Source organism: Rattus norvegicus, chromosome 17, assembly GCF_021556685.1.
Source record: "Rattus norvegicus strain SHRSP/BbbUtx chromosome 17, alternate assembly SHRSP_T2T, whole genome shotgun sequence".
Lineage (NCBI taxonomy): Eukaryota > Metazoa > Chordata > Mammalia > Rodentia > Muridae > Rattus > Rattus norvegicus.
The window spans coordinates 65,353,574-65,370,867 of NC_141550.1; positions in this window are offsets into that span (position 1 = coordinate 65,353,574).

The window sequence follows — 17,294 nt, forward strand, 5'->3', positions numbered from 1 at the left end:
CAAATGACGTTGACAGCCTGCTTGTGCTTTTCACACTCGACAGGACAACCTGCTTCTTCCTGGCATGGACATCTTGAGCACAAATGGGGCCATGCTATGTGTTGTTTCTCACTTTCCATAGGAGACTATCTCTTCAGAGCTTGTCTCTGTAGGAACCTAATAAAGCTGGCCCAGGGCACACAGCCTGTGGAGTCTAGATCCTGCTGCTTTCAGACCAAAACCATTCTCTGACCTGAGTCCAGGGAAGCTTCATTATTTTGCATATTACATTCATGGGTTCACTTGGGAGCTTTTGCAAGGAAATCAGTGCTGGTCTGTTCTGGGTACCCAAGCTCCACATATTCTATCTTTCTTCCTTATCAACTCTCTAAACATTTATTATATAAATGAGAATAAGTAAGAAACCTTCACCGCATTTTAATTTTTTTCTGAATTTCTTGCATCTATCTTGTTATCAAGTTAAAGTTTGATTAAGCCTTGATAAACACAAAAACGTTAAGCGGTACAGTTTATATCTGGAGTTGATTTACTCTACCATTTTCTATGCTCTCTGTGATGGCCTATCTCCCAGTCCTTTGCTTTGTTTTGGCTCATTTTTCGTCCAGAAATATGCTCTTTAACAATATTTCAGTAAGATCTTTGGGCCCCAAACTCTTTGGAAGCCCTAGGGCCACCAACATAGCTCAGCGTGGACAAAATGTAAAGTAGCATGCTTACAAATTCGGAAGAAGCATGCCTACAGTTAGCTCTTAGGCCTGCTCCTGTGACCCTGGGGTGGGGGTTGGGGGGTGGGGGGTGTATTCCAGTTCAAAGCGCCATGCAGAGCTTTCCTAGTAAGGGTCTTTCCTGGGAGCTGACGAGGGGCCTCTTCTGGTCTCCTTTGGTGAGTGACAACCCACACCTGCTTCTTGCCGTCTGTGCATACTTAAACCACTGTGGGCAGACCTCCAGAAATGACGGAAATCATCGCAAGGGCAAATTTAGCTAACAGCTGCAGAAAACTCTCTTGTGGATCAGAGCTGGGAATTGGCTACGGTACTGGGTAATGAATGAGTCCAATCAGTGTAAGAGACTGGGGTCATGCTTGTTAGAGTGCTCCCCACTGTCACTGCTGCGAGCAAGGCTCTGGCAGGGACTTAACATAGCCTTTTCGAAATGTCATTAGTGAAAAATTAATAATACAAAACACTTTTGAAGGGTCAAGGAAATCATCTCACTTTCAATAGCAAAGGACAGTCTTGAAAGTCCCCTCTGCTTCCTCTTTCAGTGAACAAAATGAAGAAAAGGAGAGGAGGCTCAGATCTCTTCCCTCTCTTTCCAAATTGCATCCTGACACCTGGATCATTTCATCTCAGACTGGGTTGGGCTGCCATAAGACACACCTTGCATTTCTTTGCACTCAGGAAAACAGAAGACTTCTGTCCTTTGAGATAAACAAAAAAGGTGTGTGTGTGTGTGTGTGTGTGTGTGTGTGTGTGTATGTGTGTGTGTGTATGTGTGTGTGTGTGTGTAAGTGTGCACACACACTCATGCATACATGCATGTATACATTTGCTCCTGCACAATATGTATTTGCATGTGAGTGGATGCCAGAGGTAAACCATCACTGTGGTGCCTCAGACACTGTCCACCTTGTTTTTATTAAAAGGATCTCTCACTGGCCAGGGATTTTCCTTGTAAGCTATGCTGGCTTGATAAGGAGTTCCTGTGATCTGTTGTCTCCAACTCTCAAGTTTGGGGTTAAGACCTAGCATTTTTACGTGTTTTAGATTCAAAGTCAGGGCCTTATGCTTGCAAGACCAATATACTGACTTAGCTCTCATGCCAGCTTCAAGAATGGCTCCTTCTTGTTGAGAATTATAAACTTTGAAGATGGCCTCTTTTTTTTAAACAAGATTTGCCTTTTATAAACACTGTTGTGATATATATATATATTCATATATATATATATATACACACATCATATGTGTGTATATATTGCATACATACATACATATATGTTTAGGTGATTAGACTTACAATTCTTTTAGCTTACTAACAAACATCTCAGTAATTAAGGAACTTTTTTCCCTTTTCCAATTTGTTTGTGTGTGTGTGTGTGGTGGGGTTTTGTATACAGAAATGCAGTTGCCTGTAGAGGCCAGAAGAGGGCATTTGATCCCCTGTGCTGGCTTCAAGAGGAGCAGACATTCTGAAAGCTGAGTCCTCTTTCCAACCCTGTATAGCCTATAGCCAGAGACTTCCTCTGGAGCAGATAGTCCCAGAAGCTGCACCTTCTACTAACATGTGCATAGGAATTTTCCTCTGCGTGGTTAAGAACCTTAGGTTCACACTTGCCAAGGGTTCTGGTTCCCTTTCTGTTGCTGTGATAAAACACTTTGACCAAAAGCAACTTGAGAAGGAAAGGGTCTACTTGCCTTTCCTTCCAGCTCATGGTCCAGTATTGAGGGAAGTGAGGGCAGGAACTCATGCAGAAACCTGGAAGTAGGGACCGTGGAGGAATGCTGCTGGCTCCCTCTCTCTGTCTTTCTCAAATGGCTTTCTTACATGGACTAGAACCACTTGCTGGGTGATAGTGTCATCCACAGTGGGCTGGGCTTCCTCTGTCAATTAGCAATCAAGAAAATGCCTTATAGATATCACCCACCATAGGCTAACCTGATAGAAGGAATTCTTCAACTGAAGACTTTCCAGGTGACTCTAGGTGGTGTCTAGCTGTCAATTAAAAAAATAGATAATAGAAAACTGGATTTTATACTGGTGTAGGGAGACATTGGTAAGTTTTAAAAATAAATAAAAAGGAAAGGAATTTTGGTGGTGTTAGTGTAGCCCAAGGGAAAGTATTAGAAGTCAATAAATAAACAAACACGGGCTGGACCGAGGTCCCTGGCACATATGTAGCAGATGTACCACTCAATCTCCACGTGAGTACCCCAACAACTGGATTGGGGCTGTCCCTAAAACTGTAGCCTGACTGTGGGATCAGTTCCCCATCAGGCCTGCTTTGTCTGGCCCCAGTGGGAGAGGATGCACCTGATCCTGCAGAGACTTGATGCACCAGAATGTGGGGTGGGAGGAGCGGGGGTGGGTGTGTGGGAGGGCACCCTCTCAGAGGAGAAGGGGAAGAGAGGATAGGGGAAGGACTGTGAGATAGGACTGGAAGGGGGGCAGCATTTGGAATGTAAACAAATACATTTAAAAAACTAAATGCAATTAAAACCAAGGCTGTAAGAGGCCAGTGATATGTGCTCTTACCGTGGACTCACTCCACATGTTAATATAGAATTTTTTTTGAAGATGTAAAAAAATTCAATTCGGTCAGAAATTCCAAGTATTATTCCCAAGTCATCAAGCTCATTGCTCAGACCTCTCTGATCCATCTGGAGCTTTCTCCTTTGCTGCTAAATGATGTGGCAAATTGATATTTCTGCAACAGCATGAAGGTAAAAAAAAAAAGGAGAGAGCCTAACTTGTTTTTGATTTATGCACTGAATTTTCATGCTCTCAGGCATAGATAATTCAGCACTGACTGGAAATGAAGGGGAATGCATTCAAAGTCATGTGGGGGTTGGGTAATACTGTTGGATTGAATGTTATTTGTATGACTTTGGCAATGATTGGTCTATCAAACTTTCATAAGAGGTTGTTCAAATATTACTGTGTAAGTGACTCTTAGGGTCTAGAGTCGATGGGTACTTGCTTATGTCACCAAGCACTACTACATAACATTCCACTTCCATTCTCAAAGAGGGCAGAGGTCATTCCAAAAGGTCTCCTGCTTGGGAAAGAAAGCTTTGCCCTAAGCTTAAGGAAACATGGGGGTACAGCTTCCACAAACCCTGTGTGCTGTAAGTATACAATTTAATCACACTTCATCTCCCCAACCTCATCACTGTTAGCATATAATAGTTGTCAACTGACTTAGTCCATTTTGAAATACTATAATTAAATTCCCAAGGTTGGGTAATAAAGAAAAGAGCTTTATTTAGTTCATGGTTCTGGAGGACAGATATGATAGTACAGGCATGTGTATGTGTGACAAATTGTAAGAGGACGATTTGTATGAGTCAATTATCTCCTTCCAACCAGGGACCAAACTCAGGTTGTCAAGCTTGGTGACAAAAACCCATACCTTCAGAGCAGGGTCCCTTGTCCAAATATAAAATACTATTTTCTTAAAACCAAGTTGTTGGCTTAGCTAAGAGAGTTCTGATAGCAAAGGTTTAACATGGTGAGAAAAGAAAGACATTAGGCCTAGAAAGCTGAATTCCAAAATGATCCCAACACTATCTGTACCCGATCCAGGCACTAGAAATGTCATCTAGTCCCTAGACTAACATAAACAATCTTGTCCCTGAGAAAACTGCATGCTGGCGAGGCCCCTGTGATTCCAGTGCTTTCTGTTAGGCCACCCCACTTCTCAGCACTGTTATTTGGGGACCTTCCTCAATTACACTGAAAGTGTAGTCCCAGCTAATGTTTATTAAGGATGAGTCCCGTGACTTTGCACATTTGTCTCTGTGGGTCTCAGTTTTCTCAGCTGTAAAATAAGAGCATCTTTATGGAGCACCATGATTGTCCTTAAACTGCACTAAAATCTATGACACAGGCCTTGGGGGAGTTCATTTCAGTCAATTATCATTTGCCTCATTCTGATAAAAACAAAATAAACAAACAAAACAAAACAAAACACTGTCAGTGGATTGAGATGAATTAGAACACCTTCCCACTGACTTTTGTCCATGATAAAAAGTCTAAGACAACTTCAATGAAAAAAAAAACTCCCCTGTAAATACTAATGGAGTATTTGCAAAGACAATATCTGTACCAATAAATAAAACATTTTAAACACATGTGGGGGTAAAGGACAATTTGTATGAAACCATTCCCTCCTTCCAACCAGGGACCAAATTTAGGTTACCAGGCTTGGTGACAAGAGCCCAAACCTTCCTATATTTCCCTGGCCCAAAATTAAAATGCTGATTTTTCAAAACTAAGTTGTTTTCAGTTACATGTTTAAGACATGACTCATAACCTTGGTCCTTTTGGTTTTATTTTCAATTTAATTAAAAGAAATAAATTTAGCCCTACTAGGTGGTACTAGGTAACCATTATGAGGTACTAAGGTATGAAGGAACTGATACACAGACTTTGTCCATATTGGGTTTAAGAAATTCAGATCAGACATGCTGATCTATGGTGAGATGCAGGCTCAGTATGACTGAGTTTACCTTTATTAACATGTCCTAGGGTATATTTCTACAAATCACATTTGTTGTATTGTCTCTCCTAGAAGATCCAGATGAGTGCCTTGTACCATCCCAAGGGAACTCAGTGGCAGTCCCCAAGGATAGATGTTGATGTACTGGGAAAAGCTGAAGTCCCTGAAGAATAGAAGCGCTTGGCCTCTGGTAGAGCTTCTTCTAGGAGACTGAGTTGCACAATAGCTCGACTGATAAAGATAAAGCTATGATAATTGTCCTTGGTATCCATGAGAGACTAACAGAGGCTCAAGTAAAAAGGCACAAGCAGTGTTTGTGTGGAACCCACATATCCTCTAAGGCACCCTAAATCAGTTCTAGATTACCTTTTACATTTTGTATATTTGAAAGAGAATGTCCAGGGGCTAGTGGGTCAGCTCAGTAAACCCTTTGTAATACAAGCACAAAGACCTTAGTTCAATGCCCAGGATACAAGCAAAAAAGGGGGTCATGGTGCCATTTACTTGAAAGCCCACATTCTCACTACTTTTTTATTGGTGTGATAAAACACCATGACCAAGCAACAAAAAAGCATTTGATTTGGCTTATGGTTTCAGAGGGTTAGAGACTATGATTGTGGGGCAAAGGAATAGCACATGTGATCCATAGCTATAAGACAGAGAGAGACACTAGGAATTTTATGAGTCTTTTGGAACCTCAAAGCCCATCCCCAAGGACACATACTTCCCAAAGATTTCTATCAACTTGGTCAAACATCTTGAGCAGGAGACAACCTTGAGCTTACTGGCTAACCAGCTTAGCCTAATCAAATTCCAGGCCAATGAAAGATTCTGTCTCAGAGAAAAGGTGGCTGTTGCCTGAATAATGACATCAGAAGTTGCTCTCTGAGTGCACATACTGGCATACACTGGGGATGGGGGGTGGGGGAGGGGGAGGAAGGAGGTAGGGAGGAAGGGAGAGAGAATATATATGCATATAAATATAAATATACACATGCACACACAAACACACGCATAAACACTTACACACACATTCTTTCCCTCTCTCTCTCTCTCTCTCTCTCTCTCTCTCTCTCTCTCACACACACACACACACACACACACACACACACACACACACACACACACACACAGAGTGATAGTTACCAGACTTTTGGAAAGTTCCTTTGTGGTTGTCAGTTAAAACAAGTTAAAATCCAGATCTCCTCTTGGGCTTCTTAGGCTCCTTAGCAGTATAACTACTCCTAAGAATTAGCTCAAATGAGAGTTTGAAGACAGTTTCATTAGCGTTTTAAAGGAAAACTCCCAGGGCAGTCAACCTGTAAATCTCAGCAGCTTTCCACAGATGGAGAATAGAAGACAGAAGGAAAATTTTCCTTGGATGTATGCTGGCATGAAGGCCAGACACATGGTATACAAGCAGCTGCATGTCAGGGAAGGGAACTTTAGAGACCAAGAGTAATTAAGTTCAAAACATTGGGGAACAACACAGGGTTAAGGAAAGCATGCTTAGAAAAAAAAAGAGAAGGAAGAAAAAGAGAAAATTTGCTTTTCTGAAAAATTAGAAAGGTAAGCAGACTTCCAAGCTGCATAGCTATGGTCACTGTGGTCATTGTGTTAGGAGTGACACTCTGGGAATGAACAAACAGTCTCTAATTAAAGGAAAATCATTCGCCTATCTCTAACATGGCTTAATGTGAAGTCACATTCTTAAGGTTGAACTGTTGGCCAGGTGATTGATGATCCAATTAGAATGTGGCAAGAGATTTTCTTCTCTTGATGAGGATTCCCACCTCCCCCCTTAATACACGTTTATTACTACTCTAACAAGACAAGGATGTGGATGCTAGTTTGTATGCATTTGGGGGAGCATTGGGTTATTTTAGCACTAATATTACATGTGGCTTCTGTTTTGGAGTGCCACACAAGCACAGGTAGACATCTAGTCCTGTGGCTCAAATTGTTATGTGTACTCCTCATGATGGAGGGTACCAATGTGTCTTTCATGGGACCAGAGCTTACAGGAGGCTGTGAGGAGACTCCAGTTATGTCCCTGCTTGGGTACATCTCTCTCTAGCCTCCTCACCGTCCCCTTTGCCTAGCCTACTAAAGAGCCTGGACAATTCTAGAGGCAAAAGGTATTTAAGGAGTGGATAGTGCTACTAGAGTTATTAGGACTAGAGTCTAGGGTCTGGTATCCTGAAGAAACTAGGCTCAGTCACTCATTCCCAATAGAATAACAGTTAAAGGTAGAAAGAAGAAATTTAGTCAATGTGGCCATTTTGGGAAGAAGGACAAAGAGATAGTCATCCTCCCAAATCCATATTCATGGTTCTCAGATGAAGTTTAGGTTTAAATAGAAGGCAAGAGACATATTTAGGGAAGCAAGCCCTGGTCAAGGTGTGGTCCATATATCCATGACCCAGCATTGTCTCTGTTGAAGTTTCCCTTGAGAGGTGGTCTGACAAGTTATCAGAATGTGAAATCTTTTTCCAGGACACAGGATCACCCTCAGGCTGGTTCCAGGATTTCAGCCTTTCCTTCTTCTAGCATGAGATGCCTAAGGAAATTCTAACTCTATTGTTTAAATTGTCTAACAGCAGAAGGAATAAATACACACATTTCTTAGGGATATCTTTATGCCTGCCAGAATGGTAAAAATGAGACCCCCTCCTAATGATGCATATCAGGGCTGGAACCATTAATGGGAAAGTAAGTGATTCTCTAGGTAGCTTTGAGCCAATGGTACATCCTGTGTTCACAGGGAATACTTATCTGGATAACACAGAAAATCAGTCAGGAAGCCAAGAGCAGTAGATGTTGGTATTTAACTTGCTCTCTCACTCCAAGGACTCCAGCTCACAGAATAGAGCCATCTACATTCAGGGAAAGTCTTTTGGCCTCAACTGATCCAGTAAAGAAACTCTCATATATTTGCCCACAGGTTTGTTTTCTAGAGGATTCTAAATCCTGTCTAGATCACAGCAGGCCTGGACCAGATCACATGGCATTTAAAGGTTCCTTGGAGTGCTTTGTTCTTCATTATGAGATCTATGACAAGATGTTTATTTTGTGTTTCAAGACAGGGATTTTCTGTGTAGCCTTGGTTGCCCATTAATTTGCTCTTTAGATCAATCTGGCTTCAGACTTGGACATTTGCCTACCTCTGCCTCCAGGGTGCTGGGTCTATTGGTATGCTCCACCACTCTGCATCCATGACAAGATTTTAAGCTAGTGAGTGATATAAGCACATTTACATGTTAAAAAGTTTTCAGTGAGGAATGGATCAGAGAGAGGTCAGTATCAGAGAAAAGATCAATTGGAAAGTTTGGGCAGTCTTCTAGGTTAAAAGAAGATGGTAATTTGGTCTAGGATGAGGGCACAAAGGCCAAGAAAACAAACAAACAAAAACCATGGAGTTAGCTCTGAAGTGAATGGTCAGACACAGTGCTATGTTTCGTGGACTAGTGAAGAGGAACGGGAGTCAGAATTAGCTCTTGGGCTTCTTTCTGGTAGGTATAACATGTTGCTGGTTATACCAATCTCTGAGCTATGGGGGGTTTGAGGAAGGTCTGGATTAGGGAAGATTAACTTCATCTTGGTAATTTGAACTTTCCACGAAGTGTGGCCTCAGAGCTTTCTGTGTAGAGGTGGAGGTATCACAAAGACCTTTAAATGTGAATCTGCAGACTTGGTGTTTGAAGTTGTCAGGGTGTCTAAAAAATAGTATAGGGTGGAAATAGGTGTGGTGTATGTTTAATTCCCAAAGAGTCACCTTTACCAAGATAGATGGATTAGCCAAGGACAGGAAGCAGTCTAGAAGTGCCAGCAGATAAAGGAGGCTGTGAGCAAAGCCCTGGGTAAGAGGGAGTGAAATCCTGCTTACCAGGGGTGGGGCAGGGTGATGGCTTGATGTTAGTCAAGGAGTACCAAGTTTCAATGACTGAGAATAAAAGGTCCTAGGAAATTTATGGACCTCTAGTTCCTAGTGTCACGTTGTGAATTGAAGGTTTGCTGGGGTTACATCCCACATCTGAAGTGTTATACTGTGAATGAAGAAAACTGTGGCAGGCTACGGCAGCACTAAAAGCTGTAGTGATTGAGTTATCCAGAAGATGTATATCAACATAAAGGGTGCATAGATATTAAGCTTCAACAAAAGTGAAGTATTATAGTCCCACTGGTGTGTGTGGTTAGCATGAGTAAGTCCAGCTCTCTTACAGCTGCTGTTCCTGAGACAAGGGAGCTGCGGTCCTTTCATCTACTGAGATCTTGGTGAATTTTGCTGCTTATCACTTCCAGCCAGGAAAAAGAATAAATGAGAACCTCCTCTACCCAAGTATGTTGATGACCCCCATGGGAACTCCATACAGACTGTTTGCATTTGGCTCTTCAAAACTTCTTATCCTTTGACATTTCTGCGAGCAATGTATCAATCCAATAAAAAGATATTGGAATTCTCCTCAAATGTAATGGACATTATGAAGATACAGCTCAAAAAGTATACTCGAAAAGTTATTTCCTTTCCAGGCTATTCTGATAACCTCCAAAGTACCGACGGGTATCCCTTCAAGCTTTAGGATGATAAGCAGCTATTGGCAGCCACAGAAACCGTATTTTGAATCCACTGAGTTGAAATGAACTTTTCAGTAGCGTATGAGGACTTAAGAAAATCAGCAATTATAGTTAATGAGCAAAATCTAACTTATTTTGAAACATTTTCTTAAAATTTTCATTTTCCTTATAAAACTGTTAGGAGAACAATGGTATTCATAAGACGAGTAAAAGCTCATATGGCTATGGTTGAAAGAGTTCTTGCCTAGTGTTCATGGAGCCCTGGGATCAATCCTCAACATTCAGGAAAACCGGTGCTGGTAACTCCAGCCACCCCCAGGAGGTAGAGGCAGGAGGATCAGAAGTTCGGGGTCTACCATGGTGACACATCAGGTTCAAGACCAACCAGGATCACTGACTTTTTCTCCAAAACAACTAAAATTCCGAGGTTCACTGAATAAAGATGAAGTAACTCAGAAATGAGTTTTTCTTGGACCTGAATTAAGTGGAACAAGAGTTGCATCCAAGTGTTTTCTTTCCCTCTCATTTAACAATTTCCATTCGTGCAGAATAGATCTGTATTTTAAACTCCGAATCGTTTATTGCCCATTTGTCTTAATGCAAATGTCCTGAAGTTAAATTGGAGGCTGAGGGATCTATTGTTAATCGTGTCCAATCTCCTACCAGTACAGAATTACTTCCCTTGGTCGATAAAACAATTCTGTAATGAATTTTTAGTTGCTTTGCTGGAACCTGAAGGTCAAGTCTTTCCTTGCCCTCTTGACCTCTCTCTTTTTCCTTCTTTTCTCTACCAGCCTCTATCCTCTCATTGCTGAGATCACTAGTGTGTTTCACCAAACCCTACCTTTTATGTAGATTCCAGGGATAGGAACTCAGGCTGTCACGTTCTTGACCCAAGTGCTTGACCCACTGAGCCGTCTCCACAGCTCCTCACTCTCATGTATTTTAGGTACATGGACTTGGTGAGAATATAGTCATTCACACGTTTATGGTCACAAAGATGAGTCCAGTATTTATTGAAAATTCACCTCATCCTGGCTAAAAAAAATAGGATAGCTAATAGGTGACCTACAAAAGCAGACAGCTCATCAAGTCCTGGTGATTTAAGAAGGCACCCAGTAGAAACTATGTCACTTGAACAGTGGTGGAAACAAAACATCCAATAAGGAAACCTCAGAAAACCCATGCTTCTGATCTTCAGATTGGCGTGTAGATGTCTCCTCTCTTCTCCTGTCATATTTGCATGCTTTTTTCCCACCATTAGACCTCCTTCCTCCTTCATGGAGGCCGGATGAGGTATCTGTTCTCCATATTCAGTCCACACCGACTCCAGACAAGGCCCTCACTGTCACTCTTTCATCTCTACGTCTTTTCTTCAGAGAGACTGACTTTCTCGAATCATGACTGACATCACGGCTTATCTCTTGCTTTGAAATCTAGATCACTGTGAGACTCTAAGACCGCAGAATGCTTTTAGGTTGTGCCTGCCTGTGTGGTATATGGCTGGTGTTCACTGTGTTGATATTTAACATGAATAAATAGTACTGGCTATTTATTTAATATTGAAAACTGACATGGTTCTGCCATTCTGAATGGAGCGCAGACAATAATGATGGCCATTATTTGTGGCCACTTACTTTCCAGACTCTGTAATAAACTCGTTTTATGCACGGTCTCTTTTAAATCATCATTAAAAAACTTTTATTGCATTTATTTATTTGTGTGTGACTGTGCACGGTACAGCACGGTACACATATGGAGGGCTGACAGGAATCTGCTTTTCTAACTCATGGTTTCCAGGGATTAGACTCAGGTTGTTTGGAGTCTGGATTTCAACTCAGTTTCTTTATCGGCAGAAGAGATGTAGGAACAGTACTGGAGCACACAGGGGCTCTTGTGAGGAGTAAGTGGATTTAGACATGTAAAGTGCATGCTGTCATTGTTATTTAGCTTTTCTGATACCAGGAGAGTGGAAACAGGAGAAAAACTAGGTAGTATTTTAACCAAGATGCTCTGAAATCATAGGGCATATATAATAGCTGAGGGAATACTAGTTTATTAATAAATATTTGATGGAAGTGTCAAATGAATCTGAAAATTAACTAAAGCAAGAGAGCTAGGTCCCTGTATAGATAAAAGAAATGTTTGCCGCTGTGGAATTTAATTAAACAGATGAAGGAGGGAAACAGAAGAGGGAGGAGAAGGACATGGAAGAAGGAAAAGGGAAAGGAAGAAGGGAGGGAACTATGGAAAGGAAGGAGGAAGGAGGGAAGGGATGGAGAGAGGGAAGTGAATAGTCTTCATGGATTTTGAAGATGTCAGTAGCCTATGAACAGTTTTGTGAGGATATATCACTACAGAGACATCTTCGTGTCTGATGACCTGCCATCATGCTTTCTTACGGCAGAAATCTTAATATAGACATGTTCCAGAGGGACACCCAGTGGAGGAGAAATAGACAGAGGCTATGCATTTGCCCAAAGAAACCACATAGAAGTCAAAACCTGGACAAGACCATTGGAAGAAGGAATAGACAGATGGATTTAGTCAAGGCTCTGGAGCCTCAGACTTGTACTCCAAACCTGCAAGTTTAGTAGATTTAGCCCAGACACCTGCTGTGCCATCCTGCTGTGACTTTGTCCTGGAGGCAAACAATCCTCTTCTAAATGTCTAGGTTTAGGAGCAAATGGAGCAGCGGCTGATTGTGAACATCACATCCTGGTTTCCCAGCACACTTATGGTCTATTTACTTCTATTGCCTGTTAACTAGAGGCATTTCTGTTGAGTATTGAAAGTACTGAAGGCCAGGCCATGAGAGGCAAACACAACCCACTTGACTGTTTACCTCTCCTCAACACTGAGGATCCTTAGAGAAATGAGTGGGGCTTTTTTGGGTCCTTGAACTGCAACGAAGTCTGTCTTCCAACAGCAGGGTGCTCATTACCAGGGAAACAGGCCAGAAATGTTCATCACGCCCATTGGCAGACCCCTAGGACGAGCAGAAAGACAGGAATGGACACATTACCCCCAGAGTTGAGTTTTCATGGCTGAAGTGATTCTTACTTTAACAATCATCCTTGTTAAAATAGAAATTGCTTAAACAAGGCTTTCAGATTTATATAATAATTAGTTAATATGGCCTCGACAAACCTTAGAACTACTTTTCCAATTCAATTAAGCAGGAAAATGCCAGAGCGATTATTAAACAAATTCATGGAAAGGTCAATGGATTTTCCTTGCAAATTTAGAATATTTAAATATCTGCCCTCTACAAACTCATTCTTGGGATTATTTTGTACAACTATCAATAAGACATTCTCCTTTACAAAGAAAAAACAACAAAACAAATCAAAACAAAACAAAACAAAACAACAACAACAAACACTTCACCTTTTTATCAGTATAATTGTAGTTTCAAGTTTTAGCAGGAGATTCTAGAACAAGTTACCACAGAGCTTCCTAAGAGACTTAGTTGGGAAGTGTTGATGTATGGTTTTAGTGATTTAGAATGGATCTAAAGTATTCTGAATGTGTAAGCAGGGCAGGGGAAGAAGGGAATGAGAAAGGGATGTGGGGGAGGAGACCAAAAGAAGAAAAGAAGTGGGTGTGGGAGAAAGAGACAGGCAATCTATGTCCGTCTTTTAGAAACTCAACAGATTCAGACCTTGGAAAGAAAAGAGGGAGAGAAAAAGGAAGTTTGCACATTTGAGACAGCACCACTCAGTGCAGCTCAACCCACCTAAAGTCGGGAGACTACTCTTCAACACAAAGCATGCACATTAAATGCAGACCATGAAATCAGTTAATCCATATGTGGTACTCTGACTCAGTCTGTGGAGTATTCTGGATGAGTCTGTGGGCTGTTCTGACTGAGTCTGCAGGGTGGATGCTCTGGGACTTTCCTAGGTCCTTGAAGGTATTCCGAAAATAGAGAGGTTTGCTGGGTGCTTCCTGCCTCTGTTCTGATGCTGGGTTGCAGGCCCCAGCAGACAGATTGGGAGTTTTCCTGTGCCTGAGTTTTGTGGTGAGAGAGCTGGGGCTCAATCCTATTCTTGGTTCTGAGTCTTTGGAAAACTACTCAGCTTTTCTGGGTATTGGTTTCTCTTTACAGTCTGGTTTACATATGGAGCAAGAAGTAAATACACACTTGCCATCGTCGTGATCCTAGTTGTTGCACTGATTGTGTGAAGCTCTCATCCAGTGCTCTGACAACCTACTCTCTGTCCATGTGGGTACTGGGGAATAGTGTGATACTGCAGGAGAACGTTGTTGGTACAGAGTAAATAGACAGTCTATTTGTCAATGTCCAATCTTTCTGCTACAAGACATGTCTGGACAAGTTTGAAATTTTATGTGTAAGCTGCTTGAAGCTCTCTACCTGTACATTGCAATGATACAATTCTACAGCATCCAATCAACACAATGTGCTCTTAGCCTCCCCAACAGAGACGGAAAAGATGCAAAGAAAAGTAGGACAATTTGATGTCCACCCTAGGTCCTTTCCAATAAACAGAAGGATTCATGATGACCAGAGTAGACAAGGAAGCAGTAGCTTTAGGATAAGCACTACAATGCTGAGTGGGGTTGAGTTGGGGTCTGGGTGTAAGCTCGGGGCTCACTGAGGCAGGGCATGCGTCCTAGCTCTACGGATCATGACATGTTCTTTCCCAACACTTCCTGTACAGCATTTGGATCAACTAAATTTCATTGTGTGAGATATCATGAGCATTAAGTAAGGTGGTCTCTGTGGTGTTCAGCAGCTAGCGTGCTATACAGAAGACCCCAATGTTGTATTTACCCTTTACCTTCCCACTGAAACACAGAGAAAATACCAAAACACTTGACAGAGAAACTCTAGGAAATTATCATCTCATCTGTCTGTTATGAGGCAATTCTGGACAAATAAGACATCCTATCCTAAAGCAGGTTGTAGTTTCCTATACCACAGTAACACTGCTGTGATCCAATCCACAGACTTGAACCAAGGACCATGTGCATTAGCTGCCATTTTAGAACTTGTTTTCTTTATTGGGAATTATAGATGTACATATGCAATGAAGTATGATGTTTTGTTTTATTTTGCTAAAGTATGGTAATGGATTAAAAGCTAACATATAATAAAAAAGAAATGAAATAGGGATGATAGAGAGAGATGACAGAGAAATAACAAGAGATTGGGAAGATAGAGATAATGACAGATGATGGCAGAGGTGGAGGTGATGGGAGAGGTGAAGAGGATTGGAAAGAGGGAGATGACTGGAGAGCTGGGGATGGTGGCAGAGATGAAGGTGATGAGAGAAATGAAGTTGCTAGAGAAACAACAATAGATGAACAATACCAGATATTGAAATGACAGAGAACAGAGAAAAGATAAGAGATGGGGGTGGCAGTGATGGAGATGATGAAGAGATGGATAATAGAGACGGTAGAGATAGATTGAGGAGAAGCATTCATAGACAGTACAAACTACAGTTTGCTGGTGAATTTCCTTGAGGGCACAACAGTTATTGGATCAAAATATGACTCTCTATATGGAACAAGAGGTATAGGTAGGCAATCAGGGAGTCTGGATCACAGTACAGAGAGACCTGGAAAGTATACGGTTTTTCTTACCCAAAGGTCCAACTACCTAAGGAAACCACAGTCCCACATTTATCACAATGTTAAGATGCGGTGTCAAATACAAATATGCAAGTCTACTTTGATTACATGATAGGATATAGATTACAGTCTTCTGAGCAGGGAAAATAACAATGGCAAACTGAACCAAGCCAGTACTGATGTCAGTAAAGATGCAATGAGCTTTTGCTCCCCCCATTCAACTGGCAGTTTCCACAGGCATAAAAGTAACCTGTGACATTTTAATGCCTAAATTAATTGTCATTCTTTCAATTTCAGACATATCCTCCAAGACTTGGACTTCTTACTTCAAAAGTACCCACCACAGAGAGCAAATGCTGGCTCCTAGATCATGCCCTGTAATGTTCTGAATAAGTGCTGAATTCTGTGTGCAAAGCCTCAACTACCTGACACTTAAATAAGTACAGCTAGAGGGTTCTTGTGTCCCCTCATTCTCACCAATATTTGTTTTTCGTTTGTCTTTCAGTCTGTAGCTATCCTCCTGTGTGTCAAATGGTTTCTTGTGGTTATAATTGGCAAAATAATCAATGATACTGAATATCTTCTCATGTGTGATTGGCCACCCATTCATAGGCATTGGAGAGATGTCTTCTCATATCATCTGCCCATGTTCCAACTTCTGTCGTCTATTTTATGATTAGATTGTGAGTTTGTAGTATATACACATACATTATCCATATAGAGCAGCTATCATTGCCTGTGGTTATAGGTGACTCAGGAGTATTTTCTCCTGTTTAATGTGTGTGTGTGTGTGTGTGTGTGTGTGTGTGTGTGTGTGTGTGTGTGTATGTATTGCACGACAGTTATGTTGTTTGATATCTAAGACACATTGCCTGGTCAACATTCATGAACATCTATCCTGGTTTCTTCCTTAGTACGTTCAGCCCTTATATCTAGGCCTGTACATTTGAGTTAATTTTTACATGTAATATAGGTTGTAGCCCCAGTTGGCCTCCCTCCTTTTTTGTGGCCTATAGATGTGTGGTTGTCTGTCTGTCTGTCTACCTATTTACCTACCTACCTGCCTGCCTACCTTCATACCTATGTACCTATCTACCTACTACCTAGATTTCCTATGAGTATTATAGTTCCATTTGATAAAACAGACTTTTAGATATTTCTTTCCTACCATACAATGGAACTGTTAACTGAACATACTTGTTGAAAATCAATGGGGCACATCTGTGAGAATTATTTCTAGCATGTTCATTTTGTTTATGCATCTATCTGCCTATCCGATGTCAGTTTAGCAAGATCTTCATTGCTATATTGCTGTATGGTAATGAATCACATTAAATTACACTTGGTTCTTATGTAAATGTTTATTGAATGTTTCTTTTATATTAGGCTTCTTTACATATTTATAAGACTTCACATTTTCATTTTAGGACAAGGTTTAAACTGACGCAAAATCGTGAGCTGAACTTTTAAGAGGAAACTACATTGTTTCTATAGCTCTACTTCTAGATATAGACATACTCTTTTTTAATCTGTGAATGTGGGCTATTTTTTATTTATTTGCTTTTAGAAACCATTTTATTAAATTTCAAATGTTGTGCTTGTGTGCATGAGCATGCCCACTGAAACCTGGTTTGGCTGTTGGATCCCCTGGAGCTGGAATTACTGGAAGCTGTGCGCTGTCTGATGTGGGTGCTAGGAATCGAACACCAGTCCTCAGCAAGAGCAGCAGGCTGTCTCAAACATTGATCCACTAGAAGTAGCTTTGAATATTTTTTTCGTTCCATTTTTTCTCCAATCTCAATGACAAGAAACAATTTATATAATTTTGACGTGATACAAGGATTTTTGTCACTGATAATGTCTGTCTACTTTCAAAGATCAAAACTTTGCTTCATTA